This window comes from Arachis hypogaea, chromosome 20 (assembly GCF_003086295.3).
Source record: "Arachis hypogaea cultivar Tifrunner chromosome 20, arahy.Tifrunner.gnm2.J5K5, whole genome shotgun sequence".
Classification (NCBI taxonomy): Eukaryota; Viridiplantae; Streptophyta; class Magnoliopsida; order Fabales; family Fabaceae; genus Arachis; species Arachis hypogaea.
This window is the reverse complement of record NC_092055.1, coordinates 57,437,267-57,448,697: the sequence shown is the minus strand read 5'-3', so window position 1 is coordinate 57,448,697 and position 11,431 is coordinate 57,437,267. Positions and strand designations below refer to the sequence as shown.

Here is an 11,431-nt window from a genome sequence, read left to right as displayed (position 1 = left end):
TACCTCAAAGATCCCTAGTTTCTCCATTACAGAAAGTGGCATAAGGTTTATACCTGACCCCAGGTCACACAGAGCCTTCTCAAAGGTCATGGTGCCTATGGTACAAGGTATTAAGAACTTTTTGGGATCTAGTTTCTTCTAAGGTTATTTTAGTTGCACCAAAGCATTCAGTTCATTGATGAGCAATAGAGGTTCGTCCTCCCAAGTCTCATTACCAAATAACTTGGCATTCAGCTTCATGATTGCTCCTAGATACTGAGCAACTTACTCTTCAACGATATCTTCATCTTCTTCAGAGGAAGAATACTCATCAGAGCTCATGAATGGCAATAGTAAGTTCAGTGGAATCTCTATGGTCTCTGTATGGGCCTCAGATTCCTTTGGTTCCTCATTAGGGAACTCCTTAGTGGTCAGTGGACATCCATTGAGGTCTTCCTCACTGGAAATCACAGCCTTTCCTTTTTCTACAGGTTCGGCCATGTTGGATGTGTCGATGGCCTTGCACTCTCTCTTTGGATTCTCTTCTGTATTATTTGGGAGAGCACTTGGAGGGAGTTCAGTAACTCTTTTACTCAGCTAACCCACTTGTGCCTCTAAATTTCTAATGGAAGACCTTGTTTCAGTCATGAAACTGAGAGTGGTCTTAGATAGATAAGAGACTATGGATGCTAAGTCAGAGAGGCTCTGCTTAGAATTCTCTGTCTGTTGCTGAGAAGATGATGGAAAAAGTTTGCTATTGCCAAACCGATTTCTCACACCATTATTATTATTGAAGCCTTGATTAGGCTTCTGTTGATCCTTCTATGAGAAATTTGGATGATTTCTCCATGAAAGATTATAGGTATTTCTATAGGATTCTCTCATGTAATTCACCTCTTCCATTCCAGGATTCTCAAGGTCATAAGCTTCTCCTTCAGATGAAGCTTCTTTAGTACTGCCGGATGCAGCTTGCATTCCAGTCAGATTCTGAGAAATCATATTGACTTGCTGAGTCAATATTTTATTCGGAGCCAATATGGCATTCAGAGTATCAATCTCAAGAACTCCTTTCTTCTGAGTCATCCCATTATTCACAAGATTTCTTTCAGAAGTATACATGAACTGGTTATTTGCAACCATCTCAATGAGTTCCTGGGCTTCTGTAGGCATTTTCTTCAGATGAAGAGATCCACTAGCAGAGTGGTCTAATGACATCTTGGACAATTCAGATAGACCATCATAGAATATACATAAGATGCTCCATTCTGAAAGCATGTCAGAAGGACACCTTCTAATCAATTGCTTGTATCTTTCCCAAGCTTTATAGAGGGATTCACCTTCCTTCTGTCTGAAGGTTTAGACTTTCACTCTAAGCTTGCTCATCTTTTGAGGTGGAAAGAATTTGGCCAAGAAAGCATTGGCCAACTTTTTCCAAGAGTTCAGGCTTTCTTTAGGTTGTGAGTCCAACCATATCCTAGCTCTGTCTCTTACAACAAAGGGGAAAAGCATAAGTCTGTAGACTCGGGATTAACCCCATTGGTCTTAACAGTGTCACATATTTGCAAAAATTCAGCTAAGAACTGATGAGGATCTTCCAATGGAAGTCCATGAAACTTGCAATTCTGCTGCATTAGAGAAACTAATTGAGGCTTAAGCTCAAAGTTGTTTGCTCCAATTGCAGGAATTGAGATGCTTCTTCCATAGAAGGCAGAAGATGGTGCAGTAAAGTCACCAAGCATCTTCTTTGCATCTCCACCATTGTTATTGGGTTCGGCCATGTCTTTTTCTTTTTCAAAAATTTTTGTAAGGTCCTCTCCAGAGTGTAGTGCTTTAGCTTCTCTTAGCTTCCTCTTCAAAGTCCTTTCAAGTTCAGAATCAGCTTCAACAAGAATGTCTTTATCCTTGTGCTTGCTCATATGAAAAAAAAGAGAACAGAAAAGAAGAGGAATCCTCTATGTCACAGTATAGAGATTCCTTTATGTGAATAGGAGAATAGAAGAATGAAAATAGAGAGAAAATAAGAGGAATTCGAACCCAGAGAGAGGGAGAGGGTTCGAATTTTAAGAAGAAGAGAAGTGTTAGTAATTAAATAAAATAAATAGAAAGAGATGAGAGAGAGAGAGAATTCGAATATTAATTATAAGAAAAGAAAATTATTTTTATTTTTATTTTAATTATAAGTTATTATTTGAAAATTAAAAGAGATAAAATAAAATTAGAGTTTAAAATAATTAGTTAATTAAAAGGAATTTTGAAAAAGAGGTTAGTGATTTTTGACAATAATGAGAGAGAAAAGTAGGTGGTTTTGAAAATGATAAGACATAGTAAAACAAACAAAAAGTCAAGTAGTTGACTGAAGAAGATTTGAAAGTAAATTTTGAAAAGATAAGAAGTTAGAAAAAGATTTTGAAATTAAAGTTTTAAAAAAGTTATGATTTGAAATTTATTTTGAAAAAGATTGAAAAGGAAATTAAAAAGATTTGATTTTTAAAATTAAAGTTGATGACTTGACTAAAAAGAAACTAAAAGATATGATTTTAGAAATTAAAGATTGAACTTTTCTTAACAGGAAAGTAACAAACTTGAAATTTCTGAATCAAAACATTAAATGTTAGCAATGATTTCGAAAATTATGAAATAAAATTAAGAAAAAGATTTTGAAAATTTATTTTGGAGAATTTTCGAAAAACATGATAGAAAAATGAAAAAGATTTGATTTTTGAAACAGATTTGAAAAGATAGTATTTTTAAATTGAAATTTTGGCTTGACTAACAAGAAACAACTAAATTTTAAAAAATTTAAAATTTCGAAATTTATGATTGAAATGAGGGAAAGATATTATTTTTGATTTTTTTTGAATTAATGAAGAAAGAGAAAAACAACAAAAAAGACACAAGACATAAGAATTTAAGATCAAAACAAATAATTCATGCAAGAACACTTTGAATGTCAAGATGAACACCAAGAACACTTTGAATGTCAAGATGAACACCAAGAACATATTTTTGAAAATTTTTAAGAAAAGAAACACATGCAAGACACCAAACTTAAAAATTTTTAACTTTTTAACACAATGAATTCGAAAATGCACAAGAAAAACAAGAACAGACACAAAATAAGAAAATTTAAAGATCAAACAAGGAAAATCATCAAGAACAACTTGAAGATCAATGAAGAACACAATACATATATTTTCGAAAATTAAAGAAAGATTAAAACATGCAATTGACACCAAACTTAAAATTTGACACTAAACTCAAACAAGAAACACAAAATTTTTGGTTTTTATGGTTTTATTAATTTTTTTTGTATATTTTTCGAAAATAATTTTGGAAAAAGAAAATAAAGAAATTCAAAATTTTTAATGAGAATTCCAGGATTCCTTTAATGTTAGTCTAAAGCTCCAGTTAAAAAGAATTAGACATGGTCAATGGCCTGCCAAGCTTCAACATAGAATTTTAAATGAGAATCCAAAGGCTCATGCAATGTTATTTTAAAGCTCCGATACAAAAGAATTAAACATGGCCAAATGGCCAGCCAAGCTTTAACATAACACATACAAGCATGTCCTTTTTGCAATGGAAAGTGAAAACCTCAGTCCAAAAGATTAGACATGGCTTAACAGCCAGCCAGGTTTCAACATATCTCATGAAGCTCTAGAATTCATTCTTAAAAATTCTGAAGAATACATTTTTTTTGAATATTTTGAAAACACATATGTATATATATATATATATATATATATATATATATATATATATATATATATATATATATATATATATATATATATATATATATTTTGAATTTTTTGAAATTAAAAATAAAAAGCTTAAACAGAAAATAAAATTACCTAATCTAAGCAACAAGATGAACTGTCAGTTGTCTAAACTAGAACAATCCCCGGAAACGGTGCCAAAAACTTGGTGCATGAAATTGCAATCACACTTTTGCAACACTGCACAACTAACCAGCAAGTGTACTGGGTCGTCCAAGTAATACCTTACGTGAGTAAGGGTCGATCCTAAGGAGATTGTCAGCTTGAAGCAAGCTATCGTCATGCTGTAAATCTTAGTCAGGTGGATTCAAATGGTTATGAGGTTTTGATAATTAAAAGATACATAAAACATAAAATAAGATAAAGATACTTATGTAATTCACTAGTGGGAATTTCAGATAAGCGTTTGGAGATGCTTTGTTGCTTCTGAAGCTCTGCTTTCCTATTGCCTTCTTCCAATCATTCGTGCTCCCTTCCATGGCAAGCTGTATGATCCTCTCGGATGAAAAATACCAAGTACGATCTCTGTACGGCTAATCAACTGTCGGATTTCTCGCTAGAGTCGGAATATGATCTCTCTATCTTTTTGCACACTGTCACTGTGCCCAACATTCGCAGGTTTGAAGCTCGTCACAGTCATCCCTTCCCAGATCCTACTCGGAATACCACAGACAAGGTTTAGACTTTCTGGATCTCAGGAACACTGCCAATGGTTCTAGCCTATACCACTAAGGTTCTAATATTAGATTCAGATGCTCTATTGTCAAGAGAGATGATGCGAATCGCGGATTAGAAACCCAAGAGAATATACTCTGGCTGTCGTCCAATGACTACGTTGAACATGATGTAAACCGCTTGTGGTTGTCAGGCACGCAGATCTTGGCTAAGCGAGTAACGAAGATAGTGGGTGATTATCACAGGTCACCCCTTCATTCTGACTTAACTGAATTAAGTACAAGAGTATATCTTGGAGAAGAAGTAGGCGTGAATTGAAAGAAAAACAATAGTACTTGCATTAATTCATGAAGAACAGCAGAGCTCCACACCTTAATCTATGGCGTGTAGAAACTCCAGCGTAGAAAATACATAAGTGAAAAAGGTTTAGGCATGGCCGTGTGGCCAGCCTCCAATTTCAAGGATGATAATATCATAAGGCATCCGAATACAATAGTAAAAAGTGCTATTTATACTAAACTAGTAACTTAGGTTTACAGAAAATGAGTAACTAAGTGCAGATAGTGCAGAAATCAACTTTTGGGGCCCACTTGGTGTGTGCTTGGGTTGAGCATTGAAGCTTTCACATGCATAGGCCATTCTTGGAGTTAAACGCCAGCTCGGGTGCCAGTTTGGGCGTTTAACTCCAGTTTTGGTGCCAGTTCTGGCGTTTTACGCCAGAAAGTTTTTATCTGGATTTTAACGCCAGTTTAGGCCATCAAATCTCAGGCAAAGTATGAACTATTATATATTTTTGGAAAGCCCAAGATGTCTACTTTCCAACACAATTGAGAGCGCGCTAATTGGGCTTCTGTAGCTCTAGAATATCCACTTCGAGTGCTAGACGGTCAAAATCCAACAGCATCTGCAGTCCTTTCTTAGCCTCTGAATCAGATTTTTGCTCAGGTCCCTTAATTTCAACTAGAAAATACCTGAAATCACAGAAAAACACACAAACTCATAGTAAAGTCCAGAAATGTAATTTTTTCATTAAAACTATAAAAATATAATAAAAAGTATCTAAAACATACTAAAAACTACCTAAAAACAATGCCAAAAAGGGTATAAATTATCCGCTCATCACAATACCAAACTTAAATTGTTGCTTGTCCCCAAGAACCTAAAAACAAAATAGGATAAAAAGAAGAGAAAATACAATAAATCTCAATTTAATTGTGAATGTGATTTGGTTATGATTGCTTTAGCCCTTGTTTTTGTATGGATGCTTTCTTGGAAATTGATTTACTTGGACTAATTAACTACATATAGATAGTTAGATAGTATAGTTACATACATATAGATAGATTGCATATAGATAGTTACATTGAATAATTGTTGATTCCCCTTCTTCTCTTCCTTTGGTATAGCATGAGGACATGCTATTGTTTAAGTGTGGGGATGTGATGGATCCACATTTCATGGTATTTATTTGCTCTATTTGGCTGGATTTCATCAACTTTTCTTGCATTTATCCATTGAAATGGCATAGTTTCATAATTTCTCCCTAAATTGTGCTTGAAAATGAAAACATGCTTTTTAAGCTATATAATTGCTAAAGTTTATTCACTTTAATTCCATTTGATGCCTTGATGTGTTTGTTGAGTAATTTTAGGCTTACAAGTAATCATAACTTAAGCTACAGAGGTCCAAATGAGGCGGTTTCAGCGGCATTGGAAAGCTAACGTCCGGGGTTTCAAATTGATATATAATTTGCTATAGTGGACATAAGTCTAAGTGTGCAGACGCACACAATTTGTGCGTACGCCCAGGTCAGAAAATAACAAGTGTGCGGACGCACACATCTGTGCGTCCGCACAGGTCCTGGCACGTGAGCTCATTAACTGCGAACCGCTGGGGGCGATTTTTGGGACCCCAAAACCCAACCCAACTCATTTCTGAAGCTATTTCAAGCCAAATTGAAGAGGAATGAAGGGGGGAGCACTTAGGTTTAGGTTTTTACATGTTTTTGTTAGTTTTCTAGAGAGAGAACCTCCCTCTTCTCTCTAGAATTAGGGTTTTTAGCTTTATTCTCTCTTTAATTTCTCTCTTTAATTCTTGTTCTATTGTAGTTTTATTTACATCTTCTTGTTCTATTGCCTTTAATCTCTTAGTTTTCTTTGTCAATTTCTCTTTTATGCCCATTTTAGTTGTATGAACACTCTTGTTACTTTTGATTTCTTTTAATGCAATTTTGATGTTCTATGTTTCTTTGATGTCCATTAAAGTTGTTATTTTCATTTTCATGCAATTGGTAGTTATAGATTTCATTATTGTTGCAATTTAATATGCTTTCCCCTTTTATGCATGCTAAGTATTTGATAAAATGTCTCTTATAGTTTTTATATAGTTTTTCACACTCTTAGCTTGGAATTAGATAATTAGGTGACCTTGAGTCATAGATGTCCATTCGATATTGTGATTAGGATTGTTAGTTGGTTTGGTTTCCACTAACGCTAGTCTTTAACTAAGTTAATTAGTGAGTTGATTAGGACTTGTGGATTGAGATCAATTATGCCCTTTTGACTTATTTCCGATGTTAGGATAGACTAATTGGGATTAATTCTTAGCAATTATCATGTTTGTGGTCTATGATTATGATAGGAATCCTTAATATCCAATCCTTGCCAAGAGTTCGTCTTTTTTGCCACTTGAATTACATTTTTGATTTACTTACTTTGAGCTTTAATTCCTTGCATGCTTCTTTACTTTCTTGTCCTCTAATTTTCTTGTCACTTGCAATCAAAACCCCCTTGCTTTCCTCATAGCCAATAATATGACACTTAATTACAATTCCTAGGGAGGATGACCCGGGAGCTAAATACTCTTGGTTATTATGTATTGAATTTAACATTTGATATTGGGAATTAATTGTTGGTCTAGACTATACTTTCAATGATAGAATTCTATTTTGTGAAGATCTAGACTAACAGTAGTTCTCTTTATCAAATTTTGGCGCCGTTGCCGGAGAATTACAATGGTGTTACATTGTTGGCTATTATTAATATGTGAATATGTGAATAGTTTGTTTTGATTGGTTGCTTGTTTTTGCTTGTAAATATTTCTCTTGGTTGTTAGCTTGCCTTGATAAATTTTTTTTTTAAAATGCATATGTGAATAGTTAGTAATTTTGTTTTAAATTGCCTTTTTGGATTGAATTGTATGTTTAAAATTTTTCAATTAGTTTTTTTGGATGGTTGAATTAATTTTGGGTAGATTTTTTGTTTGTAAATAGTCCATGATTTTGATTTGGAAGATGGAACTTTGGACTAATTTTAAAGTTTAATGTATAGTTGCATATTTTTGTTAATTTCTTGTTAAAAAAATAAATAATAATAATAATAATAAAATCCACTCTGTGCGTACGTACATGCCTGGTACGTACCCACACTCTCATAGACACTCTTTGCTCGCAGCATTTGCACAACATATGTGTACGTATATTTGCCCATTTTCCTATCCGTGCGTAAGCACACAAGAGCCTGAGTTCACCCCGTTCTGCTGGGAGCAACCGCACAGTTGGTGCGTCTGTACCACCCCTACTCTTCCTTCCCTTCTCTTTTCCAATTCCCCAACGTTCATCCATCTCCTTCTCTGTTCCAACATCCACCACCACCATCACCCACCAACGTCCACCAACGACCACCACTCCTGACGACCGGCGACCACCGAACCGTCGTCTCCTTTTTCCCCTCTCTTCTCCCTCCTCACTCTTCTCTCTTTCCTCGTCCCTCACCCCTTCTCTCGCGCTAATCCACAGCCCCGCAACCCTCCTCTTCGCGATACCCTAGCACCACAACACTCTCCTTCCCTGCCTCAGACCACCTTCGCGTCAACCACCACCACCACGCCAGCAACCCCAATCGCCGTCCACCCACCTCTAACCACCGGTGACCCAACCCAGCCGCCACAACCGCCGCACCCCTCTCTTTTCTTCTTCCCCTCTGTCTTCCTCAGCCGAACCGTGCTCTACAGCCGCGACCTCCACCTTCCCCTCCCTCTCTCTCACTGGCCAAACCATCGCGCCGTCGACAAGACGCCGCGCCCCTTTCCCCTTTCTTCTTCCTTCTCTCTCATCCTGTCTCACTATCGTGGACCAGCCTAGCACTGTCGCAATTCCAGCCCCGTTTCCCGTTCTCTCATGGAACAACCAGAACAGGGTGCAGCCCCTGTGTCTTCCATCGCCTCCGTTTTCCCCTGTTTTATGGCTGCGTCCACTCTCCGCTGTTGTAATTGAAGGACCGCAACTACCAGGCCACTGCTTCTGCCCAGCCAATTCAGCCACCACTATCCCTTTCCCTTCTACCCTGTCCATTCTCTGGTTTTCAGGTTCCCATTTTTCATTCATTGAATTCTGTTTTGTTCATTAGTTTACTGCTTATAGTTAATTTTGCTTAATTTAGTTTGTTAGAAATGCATGTTAGTTGCTTAAGTTGTTAGAGAATCTGGCGTGGATAGTGGATTTAGGCTTGTTTGAATTGATGATGCTGTAAAAGTATTGCTGTTTAATTAATTTTTCTTGGCTTGTTGTTGCTGAGTGTTGCTTTGCTTGTTGCTTTGACCAAGTTATTATATGATCTACAATGATTTAGGTTTGTTTTTGTTTAATGCTGTTGTTTCTCTGGTTTTCTTTGGCTTGTTTGTTGCTGGTGATGACTTGCCCCTATGCTGATTTGATTTCTTGATGCTGCATAGTGTTTTTGTTGTGTTATTCTTGCTGACGGCTATTATGAATTTAAGTTGTTATTGCTGTTGAGTTCTTGTTTCAATTTAAACTTCATTGTTGGATTCAGTTATGAGTAACCGTGCTGTTGGTTGTTGCTGATTTTTCCTTCTCAGTGCTTGCTTGTTGAATGATTGTTAAATTCAATGAGAAAGGAAATGCTGCCTGAGTCGATCATCATGAGTTCTAGTTGGATTGTTAATAAATTGGTCATTGCTGCTGCTTTAATGCTATGTGTTAGTAAATTGTTTGCTCATTGTAACTCTTTGTGCTTATCACGCATTTACGTTCATTACATTGTTGATTATGCCTTCTGCTGTTCAGAATGAGTTGATCTTTTCTTGGAATGTTGCCCTGGATGATGATGACTTTGATGAATTTCTGAATTTGAGAGATCACTACTGCTGTATTTTTTTGTTCCAATTTGAACTTAATCACTTGATTCAGGATGCTTAATTGTTTGAATTCATGTTGAATGCTTGTGATTGGTTATGGAATTCAAAGAAAAAAATGCTGATTGAGTACATTATTTTTCTGTATTGTTGCTGTCATGGTGCTATATGTTTGGCCATTATTTGCTCATGGATGCTGGTTGCTTAATTATTCATTGCTGCTTGCTGTTGGTTGGCTTGGTTTGAATTGCTTATTGATATTTTGTTGCTGTCTGTTGGCTTACATGTTTATTTCATATGAATTCACATATGGTTTTTGTGTTTAATTATAATGCATTCATATGGAATCTGAATTGTTTGATTGAGTTTGGGAAATAGCCAATTTACTGCTGAAATACTATCGAATTTTTCCTAATCATGTTTCATGAAATAACATTGTTTTATTTGGTGCAACAAGCTTCTATTTGACGAAATTCTGTGTCAATAGGATTTTATTTGGTAAATGGCTTTGGAAAACTCCTCAAGAACTTGTTTACAAGTTTTGGTCATGCTTATAACATTCTTTGCTTATTTATAATGCTGATTTACTTCTATGCATTGAATAGTTCAAGTGAATTTTCAGATTGACCATAAACTTGGTTTTCATTTGAATTTGAGCCTGGTGCACGAATTTGTATATGTCAATGTTAATACTACTATTTCTTACAAATTCGCACAACTAACCAGCAAGTGCACTGGGTCGTCCAAGTAATACCTTATGTGAGTAAGGGTCGAATCCCACGGAGATTGTTGGTTTGAAGCAATCTATGGTTATCTTGCAATTCTTAGTCAGGATATAATATCAATAATAATTCTTAGTTTAAATTGTAAAAAGTGAAAGGGCATAAAATAAATACTTGTTATGCAGTAATGAATAATATGTTGGAGTTTTGGAGATGCTTTGTCATCTGAATTTCAGCTTTCCTCTTGTACTCCTCTTCAAACACGCAAGTTTCTTCCTATGGCAAGCTGTGTGTTGGTGGATCACCATTGTCAATGGCTACCATCCGTCCTCTCAGTGAAAATGATCCAGGTGCACTGTCACCGCACGGCTAATCATTTGTCGGTTCTCGATCATACTGGAATAGGATTTACTATCCTTTTGCGTCTGTCACTAGGCCTAGCACTCGCGAGTTTGAAGCTCGTCACAGTCATCCAATCCATGAATCTTACTCGGAATACCACAAACAAGGTTTAGACTTTTCGGATTCTCATGAATGCTGCGAATGGATTCTAGCTTATACCACGAAGATTCTGATTAAGGAATCTGAGAGATACTCATTCAATCTAATGTAAAACGGAGGTGGTTGTTAGGCACGCGTTCATAGGGAATGATGATGATTGTCACGTTCATCACATTCAGGTTGAAGTGCGAATGAATATCTTAGAAGCAGAATAAGTTGAATTGAATAGAAAAACAGTAGTACTTTGCATTAATCTTTGAGGAACAGCAGAGCTCCACACATTAATCTATGGAGTGCAGAAACTCTACCGTTGAAAACAGAAATAGTTGCATTAATTCATCGAGACACAGCAGAGCTCCTCACCCCCAACAATGGAGTTTAAAGACTCATTCCGTCAAAGAGTACAAAGTTCAGATCTAAAAATGTCATGAGATACAAAATAAATCTCTAAAAGTTGTTTAAATACTCAACTAGTAACCTACGTTAACAAAAAATGAATAAACTATGATAGATGGTGCATAAACCCACTTCTGGGGCCCACTTGATGTGTGCTGGGGCTGGGACTTAAACTTCTCACGTGCCTAGGCTGTTTCTGGAGTTAAACGCCAGGTTGTAACCTATTTC

General features: G+C 36.2%; 1 non-coding gene across 1 annotated transcript; it reads left to right on the top strand.

Moving 5' to 3' along the window:
• The first annotated feature begins 1,248 nt into the window (after nt 1–1,248).
• Nucleotides 1,249–1,356, top strand: LOC112788366 (small nucleolar RNA R71). Its single transcript, XR_003195732.1, has one exon. It is a non-coding gene; the product is annotated as a small nucleolar RNA R71 (small nucleolar RNA).
• Nucleotides 1,357–11,431: the final 10,075 nt, after the last annotated feature.